Source organism: Mercurialis annua, linkage group LG8 (genome assembly GCF_937616625.2).
Source record: "Mercurialis annua linkage group LG8, ddMerAnnu1.2, whole genome shotgun sequence".
Taxonomy (NCBI): Eukaryota; Viridiplantae; Streptophyta; class Magnoliopsida; order Malpighiales; family Euphorbiaceae; genus Mercurialis; species Mercurialis annua.
In genome coordinates, this window is record NC_065577.1 from 39658928 (window position 1) to 39664918 (window position 5991).

Here is a 5991-nt window from a genome sequence, read left to right on the forward strand (position 1 = left end):
ATTCATGGCGTTGCTATTAGTAGACTCGCTCCATCTATTAGCCATCTATTTTTTGCAGATGATTGTTATCTGTTCTTTCGTGCTAATACGGAGGAGATGACGGCGGTGAAAGATATTCTTGGAAGGTACGAGACGGCCTCGGGGCAGCAGGTTAACATGAACAAATCGAATATTATGTTCAGTAAAAATGTTTCTGAGATGGTGGGTTTAGAAATTGCCAATGTGATGAATGTTAATGTGGTGTTAGATCAAGGAAAATATCTCGGTTTGCCATCCTTGATTGGGAGAAATAAGCGTCAAATTTTTCAATTTATCAAAGATAGAATATGGCACAGAGTAAAGTGTTGGAACGCAAAATTTTTATCTCGAGGAGGGAAAGAGGTCTTAATTCAATCTGTGGCTCAATCCATCCCCAATTATATGATGAACGTGTTCTTGATTCCGGTGGGTCTTTGTGATGAGTTAGAGCGTATGATGAACTCGTTTTGGTGGGGGAGGAATCAAGAAAAGAGGAAAGGGATTAATTGGGCAAGTTGGGATCGTCTTTGTAAACCGAAGAAGTTCGGTGGGATGGGCTTCAAAAAGATTAGGGATTTTAATATTGCAATGCTAGGGAAACAAGCGTGGAGGATGATTTCCTTGAAAGAAAATCTTATGGTTAAGGTGTTCAAAGCTAAGTACTTCCCTAATTCCTCGTTTTTAGAAGCCAAGCTAGGGGCGAATCCGAGTTACGCATGGCGTAGCATATTTGAAGCCCAAACTGTTATGAAAGCAGGTGCTCGGTTGCGAATTGGTAATGGAGAAAATTCTCGCGTGTGGAGAGATCCTTAGGTGGTGGGCGCTATGGATGGTTTGGTCGCTGACACTATTCCGGAGGAGATGGGCGAGTGTCGAGTAAATCAGCTAATGGAGTTTGAGTCGAATGTTTGGGATGTCGGGTTAGTCCGGGATATTTTCTCTCCTGATGTAGCTGAGTTGGTCCTGAGTGTGCCTTTGAGTTTGCGCAACCTGGAGGATAAGTGGTTCTGGAAAGCTGAAGTTAGGGGTCATTTTTCTGTTAAATCGTGTTATAGACTCATTAGAGGAGAGGAAAGGGGGTTAGCTGATGTCAACTGGAATTTTGTGTGGAGCATGCAAATCCCCATGCACGTCCGAAACTTCCTTTGGAGGTCTTGTTCGGGTTTTCTTCCTACCTGTGATAATCTAGCTTCCAGGAAGGTTTTCGTCAACGGTTCTTGCTCAGTCTATGGAGGTATGGATGAAACGATCCTCCATCTGTTTGTAGATTGCCCGTTTGCTCAAGAATGTTGGAAAAGAGCTGGATTTGTTACTCCGGTAGTTACTTCTCACGAGTTTAAAAGTTGGGCCTTTGGGTGGTTGACCTCTATGGGAAAGGAGGAGGCTTGTCTTGTGGTTATGATCTTGTGGCACTTGTGGAATCACAGAAACAGTGTGGTATGGGCAGGGTCAAGGCTAGCGGCTGTGGATGTTGTGAACTCAGCCGGCGCTCAATTACTGGCGTGGCACTCTGTCAGGTTTAAGCTTCAGGATGCGCCTATTCATCAGCTAGGTAGAGAAGACGGTGCAGTGAGCTGGTCTAAACCAGTGGCGGGTACGTGGAAGGTGAATGTTGACGCCGGATATAATCCAGATGGTTCTTCGTTTGGGTTAGGAATTGTAGTGAGGGACAGTAGGGGTGTTCTAATGCAAGCTAGAGCTGTCAATGTCTTGGGTAATTTTGATCCAAGAAATGCTGAAATAATGGGGATTCGTGAAGTGTTGAGTTGGCTTAAAGGAGAGCAGAATGTCGTGGTGGAGTCGGATGCTTTAGAGGTTGTTCTAGACATCCGTAATCCAGAGAGAGCGGTACATGATCACTTAATTATGGATTGTGTGGAGTTAGCGAAGCAGTTTTCGAGTTTGAATTTTGTTTTTGTAAGGCGATCTGCGAATCGGGCTGCGCACGTTCTAGCGCGTTATGCCCGTTCCATGTCAGGTCATCAGGATTGGTTTAGCCGTTTTCCTGAATTTCTTACAACTGTTGTCGCTTCTGATTTGAGTTAATAATATCATCCTACTTTATCGTCAAAAAAAAAATCATGCGTCATAATTAAGTAAGTGCATATACTGTTCATCCCATACATGCACAATAAAGACCAATCAAATACAAGAAAACTAAAATATCATGTACAAGGCTCATGTACTGTTCCAATGATAATTACCAAATATTAAACTAAATGCAATTCATACTTTTTGATTAAAATAAAAGTAACATACATCTGAAAATTTACACTAGAAATTAAAACAACAACATAAGAAAAATATAAAAACCCTAACCAAAAATATTAATGATCTTTCTGCTAATTTTTTTGAAAAGGAGGCGATGTTGAATTTGAGACCGAACTCCAGTGAAGAACAGGTGGTTATTGGCCGTCTAAAATCGGTTTTATGAGAGGGAGAAAAAAAAAGCTGAATCTATTTGGGTCAAGTCGAGACTGAAGTGGAATGCTGAAGGGGATAAAAATACAAAATTTTTTTATAGTGTTACCTCTAAACACTATAGAAATAATTTTATTTCTTCGATTAAAGTGGAGGAAAACATCTTTTGTGAACCAAATGATATCAGATTTTATGTTAGGGAATTCTTCAAATTTCTATATACGGATCAAGAAAGGGTTTCTTTTGACCTCTCTTGTTTGATGTTTGATTGTATTACTGAGTCCCAACCAGAATCACTTTTGGCCCCTTTTACAGAAGGCTCCAGGACCGGATGGTTTCAATTTTTACTTCTAGAAACGTGCTTGGGTTTGTATGAAAGACACTACTTTACCCAAAGGTATTAATACGTCGTTTATGGTTTTAATACCAAAGGTGGCGGGTTTTACTAATATCAGGGATTTTAGACCAATTAGTTTGGTTAATAACTTCTTCAAGCTTCTTTCAAAAACTCTTTCTTTGAGATTGGCCCCTCTTCTTACAAAGGTGATTTCAGACAGTTAACACGCTTTTTTGAATGGAAGGAGTATTCTTGAATGTTCTATGATGACAAATGAACTCGTCTATATGGCAACAAGCCGGAAAGATAAGTTACATGTGTTGAAACTTGATTTTCATAAGACTTTTGACAGTATTGGTTGGGATTATCTACTATAGTGATGTGTTGTAGGAACTTTCCTGGTAAGTGGGTGAAATGGATATTTATTTGTCTATCTACGGCTACTATAAGGGTTCTAGTTAATGGCAGCCCCGTGGAACCGATAAAGTTAAAGAAAGGTGTTCGTCAGGGAGACCCAATTTCTCCTTATTTATTCTTGATAGCGGTGGAAGGATTGAAACACATTCTTGATAAATCATCAAACTTGGGAATTACACAGGGTTTTTGCTTCTCAAAGAACCAAGACCCAATTTCATTACTTCAGTTTGCTGATGATACTTTGCTTTTTTTGCCTTTTGATCTTGATATCTTACAAAATTTAATTCGGATGCTGCGCTGTTATGAGGTAGTCTCCGGTTTGACAATTAAATTCCATAAGAGTTTTTTATTGGGAATTAATGTTGATGAGACAAATTTGTAACAAGCTGCAACTCTACTTGGGTGTAAAGTGGAATCTTTTCCGATCAACTATTTGAGTCTTCCTCTAGCTAATCGAAAGCTTTCCTCTGGAGCTTGGGACCATGTGATTGAGCGTTTTAAATCACAATTGGCTCTATGGAAAGGAACATTGCTATCTCCTGCAGGAAGATTAGTCCTTATTAAATCTGTCATGTTTTGCGTTTTGATGTACTTTATGTCTCTGCATAGTATGCCTTCTAGTGTTCCCGTGAAGCTAAAGATGCATACGAAAACGTTTTTTATGGAGGGAGATCTTTTTAATCGTGCGCTTTGCAAAGTTTCTTGAAAGACTATTTGTCAAGATTATGTCAATGGTGGCTTGGGTATTTATGCTATTTGAGTGAGGAACCAAAGTTTGTTGTTTCAGTGGGTGTGGAAACTAAAAATTAATAGAGGTAACTCACTTTGGTATAATGTTGTTTCGTCTTGTTTTTATATTGTTGATTGGGAGAGAATTATTAACAGCGATCCATAATTTGGAAGGGTATTCGAAAAATATGTTGTTTGGATAAAATAGCTTGTGATATTTTTATTGCAAACATGAAGTATGTTGTGGGGAATGGTTGTTTATTATCTCTTTGGAATGATAATTGGTTGGGAAAGGGTCCGGCTATTTCACTTTTTCCTCGACTTTATAATCTTTCAAATATGAAATGTGCTCGTATTGGAGATATTTGAGATGGTGTGATTGAGGGGTAACGAGATGATTATTTTTAGAAATTTGGAGCAGTTATTTTCTCGTACTATTCGAAATATTAACCAGCATGACTAGGCGATCTGGAACGATGTGACCGGCCGTTATTCAGCTGCTTCTTTATGCTGTCTTTGGGGCAAAATTAACGGTAATGGAGACAATATTTTAACAAATGATTATTCTATTTTAAGTAAAATTGGACCTGCTGCTACAACAAATGAGGATGTTGTGAGGGAGCAGGTGCGTGATTTTGATGTCCAAAATTTCACCCAGCTACCTGCCCAAACAGAGGTCATCACGAGTAATATTTTGGGTCCATTTGAAGCAGGTCAGGAGGTTCGCGTGGAGGTTGACGTGGAGGTTCGCGTGGGGAATGGAACTAATGGCAGTGAAATTGTTGAAAGGTCGGGCAGATTTTGAAGGCATAAGATTAGAGTACCTTTAATCTTATTTGGAAATCGAAAGTCTCTTCAAAAATATAATACCCTAAAATGTATAATTATCCAATTGGACCACGTGTCCAGTTTAGATTCGCTGGAGTGGCGAAATCGGAAAGTCTTTGATAAAAATCGAGATAAATGAATTTTAGTAGGTCGGTGTTAAGGAAAACAATTAAGCGGAAATTAAGGTTATATTTCAATTCTAAAGTTAGAATTGAAATTAGAAGGAAAAATATTAAGAAAAGTCCAAAATAAAGTACAGGAACCGAAGTGGTAATTTAGCCACTTTGTGTCGAAAATAGAAATATTGGATTTTGACGGGAAAGTGTTAAAATCGAGTTTTGTATTATTTATCGGATATAAATAATACGTATAAGTTATAATAAAAGAAGTTAACGGTTTAGTTATGGACTAAATCGTACGATTGAAAAGTTTAGAGAAATATGATAAGAAACAAAAAGAACAAGGATTAAAGTGAACCTTTAGCCATTCCATATATTGAAACAAAATTTGAAAGAAGAAGAGCAGAGAAAGAAGAATCCAGAAACGAAGAAAAATCACCGATCACGATAGTTTCGCCGCCGTTTCTCCGTTCGACGTCCGATTTGAGCGATTCAAGCGGCGATCTCTTCAGAATCGAAAGCCCTATCGTCTCCGAGCATCAAATTAAGGTAAATATTTTGAGAATTGATGTTAAATGGAGTAAATATGGGCTGTTTTGGATTGTTTCGATACGGTTTGAATCAAACGTGCGTAAAACATGTTAAAACCGTTGTTTTTGAACGTTTCGGAGTTGGGTTTTATGGTTTATGCATATATAAGCATGTCGGAATGGTTTTGGACGGATTACGGTGTAAAAATCGACGTTTGAGGTCTGAAAACGGGTGCCTCACGTCGTGAGAAATTGTCTCACGACGTGAGACACATCTCGCGACGCGAGATGATGTCTCGCGACGTGAGACAATTTCTCACGACGTGCGCGAGACTGACTCTCACGTCGTGAGACCCCCCTCTCACGACGTGAGAGCAGCTAGGCACGATGTGCCTAGCCGTCGCCAACCCCCGTTGGTCGTGTCGAGGTCCGACACGACCTAGCTCGACCCAGAAACGTTATATGGACTCCGAAAACATATGAAACGAGCAACAAACTTAACGATTAGTAATATACCTCGAAGGGTATTAAACGTGTATGAGATATTGATTAACGCTTAACGATATACAAATCGTTTTACAAAATAAAAGAA